Source organism: Gopherus flavomarginatus, chromosome 4 (assembly GCF_025201925.1).
Source record: "Gopherus flavomarginatus isolate rGopFla2 chromosome 4, rGopFla2.mat.asm, whole genome shotgun sequence".
In the NCBI taxonomy this organism is placed as follows: domain Eukaryota; kingdom Metazoa; phylum Chordata; order Testudines; family Testudinidae; genus Gopherus; species Gopherus flavomarginatus.
The window spans coordinates 211,244,784-211,263,437 of record NC_066620.1 but is presented as its reverse complement, the minus strand read 5'-3'; the positions used below and the strand labels follow the sequence as shown (position 1 = coordinate 211,263,437).

General features: G+C 45.5%; 2 long non-coding RNA genes across 6 annotated transcripts; both read left to right on the top strand.

The window, feature by feature from the left end:
* Positions 1-1,415: 1,415 nt before the first annotated feature.
* On the top strand, positions 1,416-11,853 carry LOC127048901 (uncharacterized). Of its 2 annotated transcripts, XR_007773801.1 has the most exons (5): positions 1,416-2,687; positions 6,721-6,799; positions 9,023-9,179; positions 10,361-11,588; positions 11,756-11,853. It is a non-coding gene; the product is annotated as an uncharacterized LOC127048901 (long non-coding RNA). The 2 variants fall into 2 exon arrangements; XR_007773800.1 differs by lacking the exons at positions 10,361-11,588; positions 11,756-11,853 and having other exon boundaries at positions 9,023-9,869.
* A 292-nt stretch (positions 11,854-12,145) lies between these two features.
* On the top strand, positions 12,146-18,403 carry LOC127048890 (uncharacterized). Of its 4 annotated transcripts, none has more exons than XR_007773788.1 (6): positions 12,146-12,505; positions 13,676-13,723; positions 15,168-15,276; positions 16,337-16,373; positions 16,492-16,562; positions 16,761-18,403. It is a non-coding gene; the product is annotated as an uncharacterized LOC127048890 (long non-coding RNA). The 4 variants fall into 4 exon arrangements; XR_007773787.1 differs by lacking the exon at positions 16,337-16,373 and adding an exon at positions 14,176-14,241; XR_007773785.1 differs by lacking the exon at positions 16,337-16,373 and having other exon boundaries at positions 12,149-12,505.
* The last annotated feature ends 251 nt before the right edge of the window (positions 18,404-18,654 follow it).

Below are 18,654 nucleotides of genomic sequence, written 5' to 3'. Positions count from 1 at the left end.
CCCGCACCCCTCCTGAACTCCAACGCCAGCCCGGAGCCCGCACCCCTCCTGAACCCCAACGCCAGCCCGGAGCCCGCACCCCTCCTGAACCCCAACGCCAGCCCGGAGCCCGCACTCCTCCTGAACCCCAACGCCAGCCCAGAGCCTGCACCCCAAACAGAGCCAGATTAACCTTTTGTAGGCCTGGTGCTAAACATATTTGTGGGCCCCCATGGGGGCAATGAAGACAGGGGGGGCAGAGTTCTCAGAGCGAGGGGCTGGCTGAGGGCAACGGGAGATGGGTCATAGCACGGCAGGGACATCTCTGCTCCACCCAGCCCAGTACAAGGGCACTGTTCACAAACTGGCAGCTGCCAGACACACACTGGCCCACCAGGCCCTGCGCTGCCATATGGGATTAGGGTACCCTACGGGGGGATATGATAGACGTATATTAAAGCATGAGTGATATGGAGAAAGTAGATAAGGAAAAGTTATTTACTTATCCCCATAATACAAGAACTAGGGGTCACCAAATGAAATTAATGGGCAGCAGGTTTAAAACAAATAAAAGGAAGTTCTTCTTCACACAGTGCACAGTCAACTTGTGGAACTCCTTGTCTGAGGAGGTTGTGAAGACTAGGACTATAACAGCGTTTAAAAGAGAACTGAATAAATTCATGGAGGTTAGGTCCATGAATGGCTATTAGCATGGATGAGTAAGGAATGGTGTCCCTAGCCTCTGTTTGTCACAGGGTGGAGATGAATGGCAGGAGAGAGATCACTTATGTTCTTAAGAGCCCGCCCACACACACAGATCCCCTCACTGTCCAGTGCTCCCCACTGCCACAACTGCACAGTGCCTCTACTGACCCCCCGACACTTCCTAGCACCCTGACACAGATAGCTCTCCCCCACTGCACAGGCCCCCCAACACACACAGATCTCCCCACCCCCTCACTGCCCAGCACCCCCCGCCCCAGACTCCATGGAGACCTACTCTCCCATGCCCTGACGCTCGTTCACAATAGCCAGCCCTGTTGTGGTGACTGTGTCTGCCAGGCTGAGCTGGCAGCACAGCCAGGGCTGGTCCTGAGGCAGGATAACTCTGGACCCTTGGGAGTGATGCAATCAGTCAGGCAGGAGCAGGAGCAGGAGCAGGAGCAGAGCCTGCCTAGGCCAGGTTCCCTCAGGACCCACATACCTGGCAGGACCCAGCTGAACCCCCCGACACTGTCCCTTGTTTTCAACAGTTCCTTTGCACTTGATCCAGCAATGAGGATTGCCTTTTGCTGCATTTATCTTGCCTGTAAATCCAGCCCTTAGTGTCCCATGTTCACACATCATTGCTTGTGTGTAGAAGCTGATTCACAAATATTCAGTAAGTGTATTATATTGTATCATCTTACATCCTTCCCAAGGACAAAAATCTTCTGCAACAATGAAGGCTTGGGATCATGAGCAGTGGCTGCAGAACTTTTGGATTCGCAAGTCCACATTTCTGCATCTGTGTGCAAAACTCACCAAAATAAAAGCTGCGCTGACAATGGAGAAGCAAATATAATTGCACTATTGGCACCTGCAACACCAGATTCTTATTGGTCAATCAGTGGTGATGGAGTTCTTTAATGTAAGTAGTCACAACATATTGTTAAAGATCATTTCATGCTCAATGCCCTGTTAACACTTCTGCAGTCACAGATGATATCAGTCAGCTCAGCCTTGGGGAACCAGGGCACAGTATCCAGCCTGTCTGACTCATGAAAGGACCCAGCCCCCTCCCCTCCTTGAACCAAAACCGATCAAATACAAAATTTGCATAGGGCAGTGAATGGTAGTGTGAGACAAGGGTGACAAGATGAAGACAACTCCCCTATCCTCATCTGCATGAAAGATGGGACAATGAGACATCTCATTAGCATACAGAATGGAGAAAAGAGAGCAGCACTGAACTCTGGGACCAGAAAAGCAGGGAACAACTGCATCATGGGGGAATCTCTGCTCCAGATCTTAATGAACCTATGCCTGCACACACCCAGCTCAGCAGTTAGACCAATTCTAATAATGAATCCTTGATTGATGTCCAAAATACTGAAGCAGCCCAATTTCATTGCAAGCTCCCTGAAGGAATATCAGTGATAGCTAGGAGTGATCAGGTCCTATTGTCTAGCCCAGGGGTAGGCAACCTATGGCATGAGTGCTGAAGGCAGCACGCAAGCTGATTTTCAGTGGCACTCACACTGCCTGGGTCCTGGCGGCTCTGCATTTTAATTTAATTTTAAATTAAGCTTCTTAAACATTTTTAAAACCTTATTTACTTTACATACAACAATAGTTTAGTTATATATTATAGACTTATAGAAAGAGACCTTCTAAAAACATTAAAATGTATTACCGGCACACAAAACCTTAAATTAGAGTGAATAAATGGAGACTTGGCTCAGCACTTCTGAAAGGTTGCCGACCCCTGGTCTAGCCTAAAGAAGACCCTTGAGTCATCAGTTTACCCATAAACAAATCTAGGTTCCTCCCTTGAACCACTGTATTTTCTCTACAAAAACCCCTACTCACATTCCAGTAAATGTTCTCATGCATGGACCAAACTCTGCCTCAGTTCTACTGGGATTTCATCTACTCCTCACTGATCCAAGACCCTGAACTACCACCATCACCTGGGAACTCTGACAAATTCAAGTTTCCTGGAGTGAGTGACACTCGCCCTCTCTGTTTCCTTTTCTACCTCAGGTATTAACCTTTAATAATGTAACTGTTATTTTGTTTAGCCTCTCACTATTATTCAATGAATAACTTTTTTGGTTAAGCTGATTAAACCTATCTCATAGAACTGGAAGGGACCCTGAAAGGTCATTGAGTCCAGCCCCCTGCCTTCACTAGCAGGACCAAGTACTGATTTTTGCCTCAGATCCCTAAGTGGCTCTTTCAAGGATTGATTCACAACCCTGGGTTTAGCAGGCCAATGCTCAAACCACTGAGCTATGCCTCTCTCTTCCTGAACTTTACTCTTGTGTTTGTATCTTCCCCATTTAGCCCACGTCCAGACTAACTCGCGGCATCGGCGGGTTAAAATCGATTGCTCGGGGATCGATATATCGCATCTAGTCTGGACGCGATGTATCAATCCCCGAGCGCGCTTACATCGATTCCGGAACTCCATCAACCCGAACGGAGTTCTGGAATCGACACGGAGAGCCGTGGACATCGATGCCGCGCCGTCCAGACGGGTGAGTACCTCGATTTTAGAAATTCGACTTCAGCTACGTTATTCACATAGCTGAAGTTGCGTATCTAAAATCGATTTTAATACCCTAGTCTGGACGTGGCCAGACTCTGCAGCAACTCTTCTTTTACCTAAGCTACAGATCCCTGTAGCGCCCAAAAATACTGTGGGGTTTGCTCATCAAGTGAGTTACTACCACTACAATTGTAATGTGAACGTGGGGATAGGGATGTGCTGAACCTGTGGCATAATGGTGGCAGCTGAAAGTGCTGCTTTGCCCAGCCTATTGAGACTGGGGCGTATAAGGGGATCAGCTTGAGAGTGCTGATTGACCCAGTCCACTCAGACTTGTTTGGCGGGAGGAAGTGGTTCTCATCTGAATCTGTGGCTGGAGGAACCCAGCCCTGGGGAACCTAGGTCCTGCTGAATAGCTCCACTGGGAGGGGACTTGCACAAGGGAGGAGTAGAGCTCCATATGAAAACACAAGTCACACAAGCAGAACATTGATATAATTACAGAACCCCCCCTTCCCCCCCTGAAGAGTAACCCTAATAAATGAGCATACTCCAAAGACTAGTGAGGAACCTTGCGATGATGGAGGGATGATAAACGGGAATGTGGATATGGAAGTGGATATTACTGCAACTGAGGTAGAGGCCGTACTTGAACAGCTCGATGGGACAAAGTCGGAGGGCCCGGACAATCTCCACCCGAGGATATTAAAGGAACTGGCGCATGAAATTGCGAGCCCGTTAGCGAGAATTTTTAAGCAATCGATAAACTCGGGGGTTGTGCCGTATGACTGGAGGATTGCTAATGTAGTTCCTATTTTTAAGAAAGGGAATAAGAGTGATCCGGGTAATTATAGGCCTGTTAGCTTGACGTCTGTAGTATGTAAGGTCTTGGAAAAAATTTTAAGGGAGAAAGTAGTTAAGGACATAGAGGTCAATGGGAATTGTGACGAATTGCAACACGGATTTACTAAAGGTAGATCGGGCCAAACCAATCTGATCTCCTTCTTTGAGAAGGTGACGGATTACTTAGATAAAGGAAATGCGGTAGATATAATTTACCTAGATTTCAGTAAGGCGTTCGACACGGTTCCGCACGGGGAGCTGTTAGTTAAATTGGAAAAGCTGGGAGTGAATATGAAAGTTGTAAGGTGGATAAGGAACTGGTTAAAGGGGAGACTCCAGAGGGTCGTATTGAAAGGTGAACTGTCGGACTGGAAGGAGGTCACCAGTGGAGTCCCTCAAGGATCGGTTTTGGGACCGATCTTATTTAACCTTTTTATTACTGACCTTGGCACAAAGAGCGGGAATGTGCTAATAAAGTTTGCGGATGACACAAAGCTGGGGGGTATTGCTAACACGGAGAAGGACAGGGATACTATTCAGGAAGATCTGAACCACCTTGTAAACTGGAGTAATAGAAATAGGATGAAATACAATAGTGAAAAGTGCAAGGTCATGCATTTAGGAATTAATAATAAGAATTTTGGATATACGTTGGGGGCGCATCAGTTGGAAGCGACGGAGGAAGAGAAGGACCTTGGGGTACTGGTTGATAGCAGGATGACTATGAGTCGCCAATATGATACGGCTGTTAAAAAAGCAAATGCGATTTTGGGATGCATCAGGCGGGGTATTTCCTGCAAGGATAAGGATGTGTTAGTACCGTTGTATACGGCGTTGGTGAGACCCCATCTGGAATACTGTGTGCAGTTCTGGTGTCCCATGTTCAAGAAGGATGAATTCAAACTGGAACAGGTTCAGAGACGGGCTACGAGGATGATCCGAGGAATGGAAAAACTGCCTTATGAAAGGAGACTCAAAGAGCTTGGCTTGTTTAGCCTGGCCAAAAGAAGGCTGAGGGGGGATATGCTCGCCCTATATAAATATATCAAGGGGGTTAACGTTAGGGAGGGAGAGGAATTATTTAAGTTTAGTACTAATGTAGCCACGAGGACGAATGGGTATAAACTGGATATTAGGAAGTTTAGACTTGAAATTAGACGAAGGTTTCTGACCATTAGGGGAGTGAAGTTCTGGAATAGCCTTCCGAGGGAAGTAGTAGGGGCAAAAGACTTTCCTGGCTTTAAGACAAAGCTTGATAAGTATATGGAGGGGATGTTATGATAGGATCGTTAATTTGGGCAATTGATCTTGAATTACCACCAGACAGGTCTGCTCAATGGTCTGCGGGGAGATGTTGCATGCGATGGGTACTGAGTTGCTGCGGAGAATTCCTTCTTGGGTGCTAGCTGGTGACTCTTGCCCACATGCTCAGGGTTTAGCTGATCGCCATATTTGGGGTCGGGAAGGAATTTTCCTCCGGGGCGGATTGGCAGGTGCCCTGGAGGTTTTTCGCCTTCCCCTGCAGCGTGGGGCACGGGTCGCTTGCTGGTGGTGTCTCTGCAGCTTGAGGTCTTCAAACCATTTTTGAGGATTTCAATAACTCGGTCCAGGGATAGTGGTTGTTATAAAATTGGATGGGTGGGGTTCTGTGGCCTGCCTTGTGCAGGAGGTCAGACTAGATGATCAGATTGGTCCCTTCTGACCTATGAGTCTATGAGTCTATAATGGGCAAATCTGGTAACAAATTGGTGAAGAAACATGGGCAGCTCGTGACCCTAATCACGTGTTTATTGTTGAGTAGTTGCTGTGAAGTAGGGAAACTGAGGCAAGGACCTGAGCAAGCTTTCTTTTCCTTTTTCAGACCAAGCTCCTTTAGCAAGGTCTCGCTCTCTCTCTTTCGTAGAATATTTATTTGCTAACCTTCTGTTAAGAATCATGCTTAGAATACCTGTAGAACTGTGAAATAAGGAGTTAAGAGTTGTGCCTTACAATTAAAGGTTTTACAGCAATACTGTTAGCAGTGAAAGAGCTGTTGGTGAGTATCAGTGAGATAAGGGAGTAGAGATGGGTGAAAAAAACCTTTTGGCTGCTCTCTTAAGACAGGAGAAAACCAACAGGTTAGAGAGATGGGTAATGAAGAAGGGGAAATGGCCCTGGGAAAGGGGGTTTTTACAACAGTGTTATATACAAGCAGTACATTAATAGAATTATCCAGGGGGAAAATCCAGATAAGTAACCCCAATAAATGAGCATACCCCAAGTAATGGGAAAATCTGGTAAAAGTGCCCGAATACTAAGGGTCTTCTTGGCTAACTGCATGAATAATCAGGAATCTTTACAATAACTGTATAGTCACTTCTTAAATGGTTTGCATGCCTGTAATCATGGTGATTTATTTATTGTTTGGTCTTTATGGTCCCCATTTCTCTATTGTTTATCTGTATGGGGTTTTTTTGTTTTTGTTTTTCCTGATGTATAAGTAATTTTGCTGGGTGTAAACCAGTTAAGGTGGTGGGATCTAATTTGTTAATCAAGTTACATTGTTAGGATTCATTAGTTAAATTACAGTAAAATAATCGATGAAAGGCATAGCTGAGAATGAGGTGATACTGTATGTGTGTGTTATAGGGATTTCTTTATTTCAGATTCTTCAGAATTTCAGAAAACTATTTTATCCCAAAAAGTTGCACCAAGCAAAAAATTACCTGCACTACACACAGAAAGGTAGGTAAGTAGAGTGTTTTCATGTGTATTCATTTGTTTTCAGAACCCATTATCTTCAAGCAACTCTGCTTGTCTTTTCTCTTTTAATTGACATTTTTTGTACTATTACATTTCCTGTCCTGAGTTACTATGACTATATGTGGTTACAATCTTGTAGGTGCTATCCTTATCGCTAATAACATTTGATCTGCATTGATCAAATACAGCCATATTTTGCAAGCGACAAATACTTCAGATTTATTTATGTCTGTCTTGACTGGTTTATGAATGATGCATTGTTGATTTAGGTTTACCCTGCTTATATGACTGCAATGTACATCTCATATCTTCTAACTGAACTTTGAGTCTTATATGGATTGATACTCCATGTTTCCACTTAAGTAGCTGTCTCCTCTTGTAAACAATTCTCAGGGAAAGCTTTTGAGGAAAAAAATTGCAAATGTTTTGGCATATTTAAGGAGTAGCACATATCCTGAAGGAATGAATAAAGCAGGTAGACTGAATTGGCATCAATTTGCTGTCAACTTTTCTTTGGCAAGCAAGGAATATTTTTTTTTTCAGATAATACTGATACATTACACTGGAAACTTGAGCCTGTAAATGATGGTCCTGATGTCCCAACACCAGGATTATTTGGAGTGTTAACCTTACCTTCAGTGGGACCGGGATCTCTAGTTTTTATTCAAATTTTCCAGAAAATCTCCTTTGCTATTGTGATAGACACAGACCAGTGGGGTACAGGAGTCTGGTAGAGGGCAAATATACTGGTCACTGGATAAGTAGTTTTCTGTTCCCTGAGTGACCAGAGCAGGGGTGCAAGAACCAATTAAGGCAGACAGGCTGATTAGAACACCTGCAGCCAATCAAGGCAGGCTAATCAGGGCACCTGGGTTTAAAAAGGAGCTCACTTCAGTTGCAGGGGAAGAGAGCTGGGAGTAAAAGGTGCAAGGAGCTGAGAGGGTGTGCTGCTGGAGGACTAAAGAGTACAAATGTAAACATCAGGAGGAAGGTTCTGCGGTGAGGATAAAGAAGATGTTTGGAGAAGGACATGGGGAAGTAGCCCAGGGAGTTGCAGCTGTCATGCAGCTGTTATAGGAGGCACTATAGACTGCTGCAATCCATAGGGCCCTGGGCTGGAACCTGGAGTAGAGGGAGGGCCTGGATTCCCCCCAAACCTCCCAACTCCTGATCAGACACAGGATGAGTTGACTCAGACTGTGGGTTCCACCGGAGGGGAAGATCACTGAGGTGAGCAAATCTGCCAATAAGTGCAGGACCCACCAAGGTAGAGGAGGAACTTTGTCAAGCTATCTATGCCGGTGGTGCAACGAATACATTGTGCAGTTACATGAGTAATGAGTATAAATTTTACCAGAAAACCCTATGACTTTGCTTCCTTTCTTAAGTATGTTATCCAGTCTGTTGTTGGTGCTTGCAGCAATCACTATACGTTCACTGATCAATCATTTCTAATTTAAAAAAAAAATAAACTGCTAGTTCTAACCATACACTGAAATTCTCACCTTGTGCTCAAGGCATTACGAACCATACTGTATATAGATGTCTTTGATATGCATATGCCTTATAATGAATGAATGGCTTTGTAAATAACTGCTCATAGCTTAAGTGCAACACTTGATTTCATCATGTCTCCCTCAGTGGTGGATTAGCCACTGTGACTACAGAGCCCAGGCTGAGAGGCCACAGTCAATGGGGGTGGGGGCAGCTTCTGCCAAGTGGGTGGGGCAATGTTGCCCCCACCCCAGCCCTGACAGAAGCTGTGGGGCAGCAGGGGAAGCCCCTACACCTGACCCCATCTCCAGCAGAAGAGCCAGGTGGAGCAGGAGAATCAACAGCACCAGGTTCCTGGTCCCCTAAAGAAGCTTTGCACCCGAATGCCCATTGCAGCCCTTGCATTGGAGGAGCTCTCGCTCCCTGGTACAGCCCCGGGCCGTGATACAGGGACAGAGCTTCTCCGGCCCTGGGGCTGTGTGGGAGAGAGAGATGGGTAGGAAATGAGCAAAGGAGTTGTGGGGCAGGCGGAATGGTGGGGATCCTAGGTGGAACATGGCTGGAATCCTGGGGAAGAAGACGAAAGGGGTAGGGCTATGTGTGGTGCAGCAGGCGGACAGGGTGGGTGGGGGCCCGAGAAACCTTAATCATCCTCCGTGCTCCATCTTCTATGATCAACAGAGGGGACATGTTCCTTTCTTCCTTTTGCAGAATGGTTGCCATTGTGCATACCATGAAAGAAGCCCTGCAACTCGTTGAAATGTATCATGGCAGTCCATTGGATGGACATCTAGGAATATTCTAAATGAGGAATATGCTGACATAAAAATGCTATTGGCCAGAGACGACAAAAGATATTGCTAATTGGGTATGTAAAGTAACAAAACTAAATCTTGAAGAACGCTACTTACAATTGAAATACAAGTTCAAAATGTATAAAAGAAATATAAAAATATATTTGGTGTGTAAATGTGAACTCTGTTCCCTTGCAATACTGTTTCCATAACGAAATGTTAATATCATATCGATCCATCCAAAATAGGTTGCACAATGTCTGACTTGCCAGAAAGAAGGAAAGGAATTAAATCTGGATACCACCTTGAAAAGCATAAAGTGTCTGATTCCAAAATTCACCATTATTGTTTATCATTATCCATTGTTATTTCTGCTATACAAAGAGGCCTTGTTCTTGAAATGAGTGCAACACATACAAGTAGCACAGCATAGTGCAGCAATGACCTCTAATGTGCGTTTGCACTGGCTGGGGATATTTCATCAGCTTTACTCTTGTATTGTTTTTCCTAACCCATTCCTGCACTACTTTGGTTTTTTTTGTTTTGTTTTGTTTTTCTTCTGTATTTAAAATTGGGCTTTACATTCTGATTCTATGGCTGTTGTAACTATATTACATTGTGTACTCTGCTTATGACACATGGGTTTGTTGAGAACATTTAGTAAGAAACGTGAAGTATGAGTAACTGGTACCCTTGCGTGTAGGTCACTTGGATCTGGGAACTGGTGGGAATGGATTTAATGGGACCAATATCAGTATATACTGACAGCCATAGATTTTTTTTTTCCCCAAGATGGGTGGAAGCCTTTCCACTTAGTAGTAAGTCAGTATCTGAGGTGGCAAACAGCAGGTACAAAATGCTTGTTCGACGTGGATGCCCACAGCGGATACTGACAGATCTTGGTCCAGAATTCAATAATAAGATAATGATTGGGTTTTGGTTTTGTTTGTTTGACTACATAGTAAAGATAACAGGAAAAAACAAACTCACTATCAGGTCACACACTGATCACAAACAATCACTATACTTTTTTTTATAAACTGCTGTTGGTCACCCTCAGGGTTGCTATAAAATTATTTTTTGGTGTCTTCATATCTACCAAAGAAACCCACAACTACTTGTTTCCAATACAAATATTAAAAGATGGGCTATTCCTGTTACTAATTACACATAAAAGTAATGACAAATACGCAAAGGAACATTCCTTAACACAAGTCTGGATGTAAGTTTATGGTGTAACTTATTTTTCTTTCAGTTTAACCTGTATATTTGTGAAAGATGGGGAATAAAATGTAGCTTCACGAGACTGTACCATCCACAAACTAATGGCTTGGCTGAAAACACTAATAAATCCATCAAAAGGTAAGCGAGCGGGTGGGAGTATTACAGTACTAATGGCAAGTAGAGTGTGCTATGCCAGAAGATGCAACTCACTAAAAAATCTTCAAAATCAACGTGTTACATTGGAAGTCTTTCATTATGCATTACACCTTTTTGATTATGTATAATCTATTTCAGTCAAGACTGTACATGTCTTTTTTTTTCTTTTAAGCAAACCAATGAGCATTTGTTACTGAGCATTGCAAAAGATGGTTGACAATAGGGGTAACTGGAATGAATTACTTGAGCTCATTTTCTTTTCTTTGCGAACTAAAGTACACGCAACAACAAAAATTTCATCCTTTCGACTAATGTTTTGTGCTGACCCAGTGTTTCCAGAAGAAGTATCAGAGAATTACACGGTGATGTATGTTATTACCAGCACCTTTCATCTACACATGGCATTCAGTGTGTCTTCATTTTACAAATACAACCCCCTTCTCCATTTGTTTACAAAGATCCCAGATATGAATACATTTGGGGAAGATTTCTGCAAAGAGTACAGCATAAATATGAAATTGAGACATGATGCTGACATTGCGCTGGTGCTAAGTAACATTTCTAAAGCACAAGAAAAACAACCAAGACATTATGCTAAAAGAGAGACTTCTAAATATGGGGAAATAACATTTGATGTTGGGGACTGTATTCCTGTTACTGAATGCTAGAAAGAGAACAGGAAAAGGAGAAACGCTGCAACCTACCTATTGGGGGACCATACAAAATTATGACTCAGGGTAAGAGAATGAAATTACAAACCATCTCAAGGAAACTGTTAGGAACCATGTATAGCATCGCACACTTAAAACCATTTAAAGAGCCACCAACATTAGCTGCTGAAAGCACATCAGAGAAAAACATCGGAATTGAAATTGCAGTTGGTGACACTGAACCAGAAACACCCTGAGAAGACATTAGAAAAGTGGATGGCACTGTATCTCACCAGTCTCATGACAGCACAGTGAAAAAAACAGAGGTCAGAGCAACGGAAGAAGAGGGGTATATAGGGCAAGATGTTTCAAGCAACGATACAAGTGATGCTGATGACAATTTTTTTGACATGCTTATGGGGAAGGTGGAAGACAAGCAATAGATTCTGAAAGGTAATTGGTTACCTCACTTTTCTTAAACAGATTTTTAACATAGTTCCATTTGTGAAGTATGTTAAAGGTTTTCATGTACAAAGTGGCGGCATTCACAGTAGTAAAACAGAGAAAAAGGAAACTGTATTACCATGCGTGTAATATCTGTTCCTTTTTTTTTTTCCTAGTCAAATTTGTAATGACTGGCAAACACACAGAGACTGGAGGCCAAGTGAGAAAAATCACATTGTATGGCTCATTTCATTGCCCGAAACGAAGAAGCTGGATAAGTGATGAGGTACATTTAAGTACCACTAAACATGTATGGCAGGCCTGCACAACATATGGCCCGTGGGCCGCTCACTGTGCGGCCCGCGGAGGGGGTGAGTAGGCAAGCGGCGGGTGGCAGGGGGGGCTGAGGAGGCAAGCGGGTGGGCACTGGCGGGAGGGCAGGTGAGTTGGGGGCTGGATCCGACTCACTGCCCCTCCGCCTCCCCCGCTGAATGCTCCGCCCCGCTTCTCCTGCTCCCCCCGCTTCCCGTGAATCAGCTGTTTGCACGGGAAGCCGGGGTGGGCAGAAAAGCAAGCGGCGGCTTCATGCTCAGGCCCAGCAAGGGGGAGCTGGTGCTGAGATGAGCTGGGGCAGGGGGGCCTCCCGCGTCGCAGCAGGTAACTCAGAGGGGGTGGGGGTGCACAGGGGAACCGCTCCCCATCCCAGCTCACCACCGCTCTGCCTGCGCCTCCCTGGGACTGAGCTTTAAGCCACCGCTTTCTTCTCAGCCCTCCCAGGCTTCCCACGCGAACAGGTGATTCGTGGGAAGTGTGGGGGCTGTGAGCTTGGCCTGACCTGGTGCTACAGGCTCTGTGCAGCGCCAGTGTGGACCAGCTCCAGCCAAGCAGCGCTGCTGTAGTACCACCAGCTATCTCCAGGCAGCACAGTAAGAGGGCAGGGAGCGGGGGGGGGGCGGTTGGATAGGGAGGGGGTGGGGGGATGGATAGGGGTCGGGGCAGTCAGAGGATGGGGAACAGGGGGGTTGAATGGGGGTTCCAGGGGCAGTCAGGGGATAGGGAGAAAGGGTGTTTAGGTGGGGCAGGGGTCGCAGAGGGGCCATCAGGAATGAGAGGAGGAGTCGGACGGGGTGGCAGGGGGTAGTCAGGGGACAGGAAAGGGGGGTGGATGAGGCAGCGGTCCCGGAGGGGCGGCATCAAGGAACGCGGGGGGTTGGATGGGACAGGAGTCCCGGGGGGTGGGGGCGGGCCATGACCCCCTTGTGGGGTGAGGCGGGAACTGGTTAAGATTTGGCAGCTCAACACTGGCCGGGGGGGTGGGAGGCTGAGGAAGTGAGCAGGCAGGCAGTGGCAGGAGTGAGTATGTGAGCCAGGGAGGGGGGGCTGAGAAGGCGAGCGGGGGGGCAGGTGAGCCGGGAGAGTGGGGGATTGAGGAGGCGAGTGGGCGGGCATTAGCGGGGGCCGGGTGAGCCGGCGGTGAGGGAGGCTGAGGAGGCAAGCGGGGGGCGGGGGGGTGAGAGGCTGAGGACACGAACTGCGAGTCGGTGGCTGGCCTGTTCTACTGATCTGGTCTGGCTCCCAGCCCCTCTCCAAGGGTTGCAGCTGTCTGGAGGTGCTGCCTTCCACACCTTCCTCACTCACACCTCGTTCATTCAACAGAGAAATTAATTATAAAGTGGGGGAAGATCTTATTCTACTTCTAGCAAAAAGACATTTTTCTTTTACCTTAATTATACTATCTTAGGGGCCCGCTATAACATATTACCAAGGTTTAATATCGCTGTTTCGGCGGGGCAGCGCTGGGGAAGGAGGGTTTGTTTCCACGGGGTGGGCGGCGCTTGGGGCGGGTGTTTTGGGGATGCTAGGCGGTGCTGCGGGGGGTTGTGTTTCAGGGGGCTGGGCGGTGCTGAGGGGGAGGTGTTTCGGCGGTGCTGGGGGGGGGATTGGCGGGGGTGGGGGAGTTTTGGCCCTCAGCTGTTTTCTTTGGAGTAATACGGCCCTGGTCGCTTTACGAGCTGTGCAGGCCTGATGTATGGTAACAGGATTGATTCATCAAATATTATTTCAATTGTGCCTTTCTTTTTCATCATGTGTTGTAGGCCATTGGTGCATATTTGAGCCGTGTGGTCGAGAAAGCAGATGGAAAGGTAGGCTACTTACTGTGATGGTACATGAAAGTGTGCATTGTATCAATAAGTAAACAATCATGTGAATATGTGGTACAACGTATTTAAGCCCAAATACCCTTGAAATATCAACATAAACCTGAAATTGCAACATTTCAGTGCATTTACTGCTGCCAAACATTTACTGAAATAAATTTGGAGGTGCATATCCGACATACAATACTTGACTAATTGAGGGCCACATTAGTTTTGCTGTACAGTGCAGTGGGTCCATTAATTAAACACAAGTATATGAACAGCTTAGTCAGTTTTTACATTAAGGAAGACAGAGCGCATTGATTACAAATCTTTTTGTTTTTACATGATTCTCTTACATATCTGATTTGTTACACTAAGGATCCCTTGATCTACATTTCATGGTTTGCTTCACTGGAAACTATAATTGCATTTCTATCTTTTTTAAATGACTACAGAGTGAAATTCTTCAAAATGCTATATTATTGCTTCCTAACCATACACCAGGTCATTGGGTTCTTGCGGTAAGATGTTTTGTATTGTACTTCTGGATTCTGGGCAATAAACGTGGTACTATATAAGAGATTTGTAACACCGCTGGGTAGCAGTGATATAATTTCCCGTGTTACAGGTTTTCAGTGCATGCAAAGGAAAGTGGAATGTGAATGTAAAAAATAAAATGCTACTGTGAAGTTATGTTGTTGATGTAACTTAGAAGAATGCAGTCTGTAATGAATTGATCAATGATTTCACAATATGCTGTTCTCTCGTGTGTTAGTGAGACATTACAAATGAGACTATCTTAATGGAATGATTTTTGATAAATCATTATAAAATTGTTGAACTTCTCACATTGCCAATATAATTTGTACCTATATTTATACTTACAGATAGTCTTGGTGGCGGGGGGGGGGGAAGGAATTGTTAATAATTGACCCCTTGTGTGATAAGATGAGATATGAAAGAACATGCCTGAGGAATTGGAGGTGATTTATTAGATACTTATTTTTACAGTGTATATGAACTGTTACGGGGGGGGGGGGGAAGAGAATTTCAGGGAATGTAACAATAGTGAGACTAATATCTTCCTGTTAGCTACAAAGCATTGAAACAGCATGTACTTGTACTGAATATGCTCAGTAATGGACTTTGAGTGAACTTGTGTGATTTGAGTCTGGGTAACGACTTCATAGAATGTGGACACAAAACAGTAGCGTGTTGCATGATTGAGGAGGTGTTATTATCAGCATGGGCCACAGCAGATCAGGTGATACATAGTGTAAGAGTGAGACAATAATATGAAAGCAAGTGCGTATATATGTGAGTAATAAGTCATTTCAATCGTTAATTAAATAGAGAGAGAACGGGTTTGTATGTATGCCCAGAAACCTAAGGAAAAAAAGAGAAGATCATTTATGCAGTCCGCTAATGTACTCTCTAAAAATTTCAGATACTTCATCAAATGATTAACTAGCAAATCCTCATCTGATTGGAAGAGTAAAATTGTTCAGCATACCAGACAAAGTGATGGCCACAACTGTAGACCACTCATCTTAAAGGTATTGAATATAAAATTGCCATTATCATTTGTTATTGATATGTAATTACCCGGGGTGAAAGTAAACGCCAGAGATTACCAGTGTGCACTGCACCAGCATCCTTGCCAAGGTGTGTGGGGTGGGCTCTTGGCCTCCAGAAAGGGTGGGGTCTCCAGTGGAAGGTGCAGGGCTGGGGGGCCAGATTCCTCCAGCCATCCCTTCCTGACAGCTGCTGCTGCAGAGGCCAGGAGCACCAGGCCCTTGTGAATCACTGGAACGCAGGGCAGCTGCCCCTCTTGCTCCCCCACTGTCGGTGGCCCTGCCAGTAGCATCCAACAGTGCTGCTGGACCCTATGGCAGGGCCACTGATGGGGGGAGGGGCTAAAGGGGGCAGCAATGTTAAAGCATGAAGCACTGAAAAAGCAGCTCTGTAACGTCCGCTGTGTATGGGCTGGTACCGGTGGCTGGTTCTTACCAGTATATTGGACCGGTCCACTTTCACCTCTGGTAATTATGATGTTTTTTCTAAGTAGACGTTAGTTTGCAAAAACGTATTTCCAGCAGAAAGACATCAATGTGGTAGAAACAACACAAGAGGCTAATACTGTGTTTAGAAGACAAATAGCAATGAAGGAGTCAGGTAATAACTTTCTGTCATGTACTATGGACTCATTAGGCACATGTGAAGATAACATGAAGAGTGAAATTATGTCACATAACAGACAGTAATCTTAATACCCCTGAAGTGGGATATCTCACAGGTTTGATTCTGTGATGGTGACTATGCATCAATAATATCTTTTAAAAAATTTGAACGGGGTTGAAAATTTGAATGGATGCTATTGATAGACCAGTTAAATGACATTTTGGTATTTTTATATACAGCTGCAATAAAGTAAAAATTTGAGAAAATATGAGTGACAAAAAAGAAGCAAATTTATTTGAGCATAAGCTTTCATGGGCTACATCCCCCTTCTTCGGATGCATAGAATTCTATGCTGTACCCACGAAAGCTTATGCTCAAATAAATTTGTTAGTCTCTAAGGTGCCACAAGTATGCCTGTACTTTTTGCGGATACAGACTGACACGGCTGCTACTCTGAAACCTGACAAAGAAAGTACGTTCAAACCAGCGACTGGATTAAAATATTGACATTAATTAATAAATCAAGATTTGCATTTTCAGTGTTGGTCGTAAGGTAATTAGCATTTCATACTGCTATATTTCTTTTTCAGAAAGCGTGGAGGACTATTGCATATACTACAACCTTGTCATTTGTGAAAAGGAAAGTGAGGATTGCACAATGGTAAGAAACACAGAATTGTATCAGAAACAAATGCCATAAACTGCCTAAGGATCAGGATTCTTGTAAAAAATTCCACATCAGTAAACATTTTCATTATGCTGATAGGCATATCTTAGGTAATACTGACATATGGAAGGAATAGCATGAGTGAATGCAAAGTATGTGTAACATTATAACTTCTGTGATTTCATTTCTCAGTTGTTACTTATCAAAGGTCCAGTGTGATTCTTGCAAGAGGTGGGCACATATGCCCTGCATTACAGAAGGAACCAATCAAGAAAACCTGACTGACGAGAAGACAGAATACAAGTGCAAAAAGTGTGCAAAGTTCACTTCTTTACCAAAAAATAACATTGTTTAAATGCTTGATGTTCAAAACATCATGGAACCAAAAGAAAACTCTCTTTATTTATATACCAGATTATAATAAAGGTTTTTTAATTTGAAAAAATTATTCTCTGTATTTGTGTCCCAACTAGCTGCAAAAGAAGAGGGTTGCTGTTTGTGCCGCTACACTGGGCCACCCCACCAGACAACTGAGGTGAGCAGCTCCCACCGTAAAGCAACGCCATCTCCGACCACGCCGTTGTAAAAGGCCGTGGCCTCTCGCCATGCTACCGCAAAGCAACGCCGGGCTGAAGGCACATGTGTAGCAGCTACTGCCACTCCAGCTCCTGACACAGGCAAACCAGCTGTTCTAGTTATGGCTGATTGCTCTGCTGGAGAAGCATGGTGCGGCCCACCTAGAACATCCCCGCTAGACCACAGAGCCCAGCAAGGCAGCAACATCCCATCTAGAACCCGCAGTGCAGGCCTTCTAGCACACACGCAACTGGGCGCCACAGCATCTAAACGAGAACCCCCCATGCAGGCCTTCTAGAACATCCCCGCTAGCGTGCCGGCAGCTGAGGGCCACAGCATCTCATCGAGAACTCATGGTACAAGCCTTCCAGAACATCCCCGCTAGCACACAAGCTGGTGGGGCGGAAAACATCTAAACTAGAACCTACAGTGCAGGCTTTCTAGAACATCATAGCTAGAACACAAAGCAGCTGGGCTACAGCACCTAATCTAGAACTGGTAGGGTGGATTTTCTAGAACAAAGACCCAGCTGGGTTAGAAAATGTAATATAGAATCCCTAGCAGCACCCTTCTAGAATTGGGGGTCACAACCCTCAGGGGTTGCAAGGTTATTACAGGGGGGTTGTGAGCTTTCTGCCCCTATGCAAGGTGGAGCTGACAGCCTGAGCCCTTCCAGACTAGCTCCACCTCCAACCCCGCTCCACCTCCAATGAAAGGTTGCCAAAGTAGAAGTTTGCCCAGGCACTGTTTTCCCCAAGGCCCACTCTGGGACTGAAACAACATTAGAGGGCTTGATTATTCACTAGCTGAAGAGCTGCATTAAATTGCAGACTAATCAGAATACTGAGATCGGCCAAAAAAACCTTAATTTATAATTTAACAGTCAGGCAGGGACAGGGCAGAGGGCTATAGTCACCCCAAAGTTTACCTTAGCCACCCCTCTCAGCGCAAAGGCAGGGCCAGCTCTGACTTTTTTGCCGCCCCAAGCAATAAAAAATAAAAATATCAAGGTGGCCAGAAGGGAAAGCAAAAAAAAAAACAAAACAAAAAACAACAAACTGCAGGGCAGCTGGAGCCAGGGTGCAGGGGTACTCCCTGCGCTGCAGATGTCAGACGTGCCCTGGAGAGCGAGGGGGAGGGAGCTGGGGGGAGAGAGAGGGTGGGCAGCCAGGGCTTCAGGGGGGCCCTCACTACGCGGCCCCGACCGCTGCGCCGCCTGCCGGGAGGGCTCCGCACCGCTCCAGTCGGCGGGCAGGGAAGGATGCCCAGCAGGGCGCTCCCCTCCTTTGTGCCACCGCCCCCTAAAGGGTGACCGGAGCAGCAAACAAAACAAACAAAAAGCAGCCATGCCGCCCAATGATTGAGCAGAATGCCGCCCCATAGAATCTGCCGCCCCAAGCACAAGTTCGGCTGGTGCCTGGAGCCGGCCCTGTGCAAAGGTCAAATGTTATGCAGAGGGAAGGGTGGCATGGCATGGTGTTGCCACCTTTACTACTTCAGTTCTGTGCTG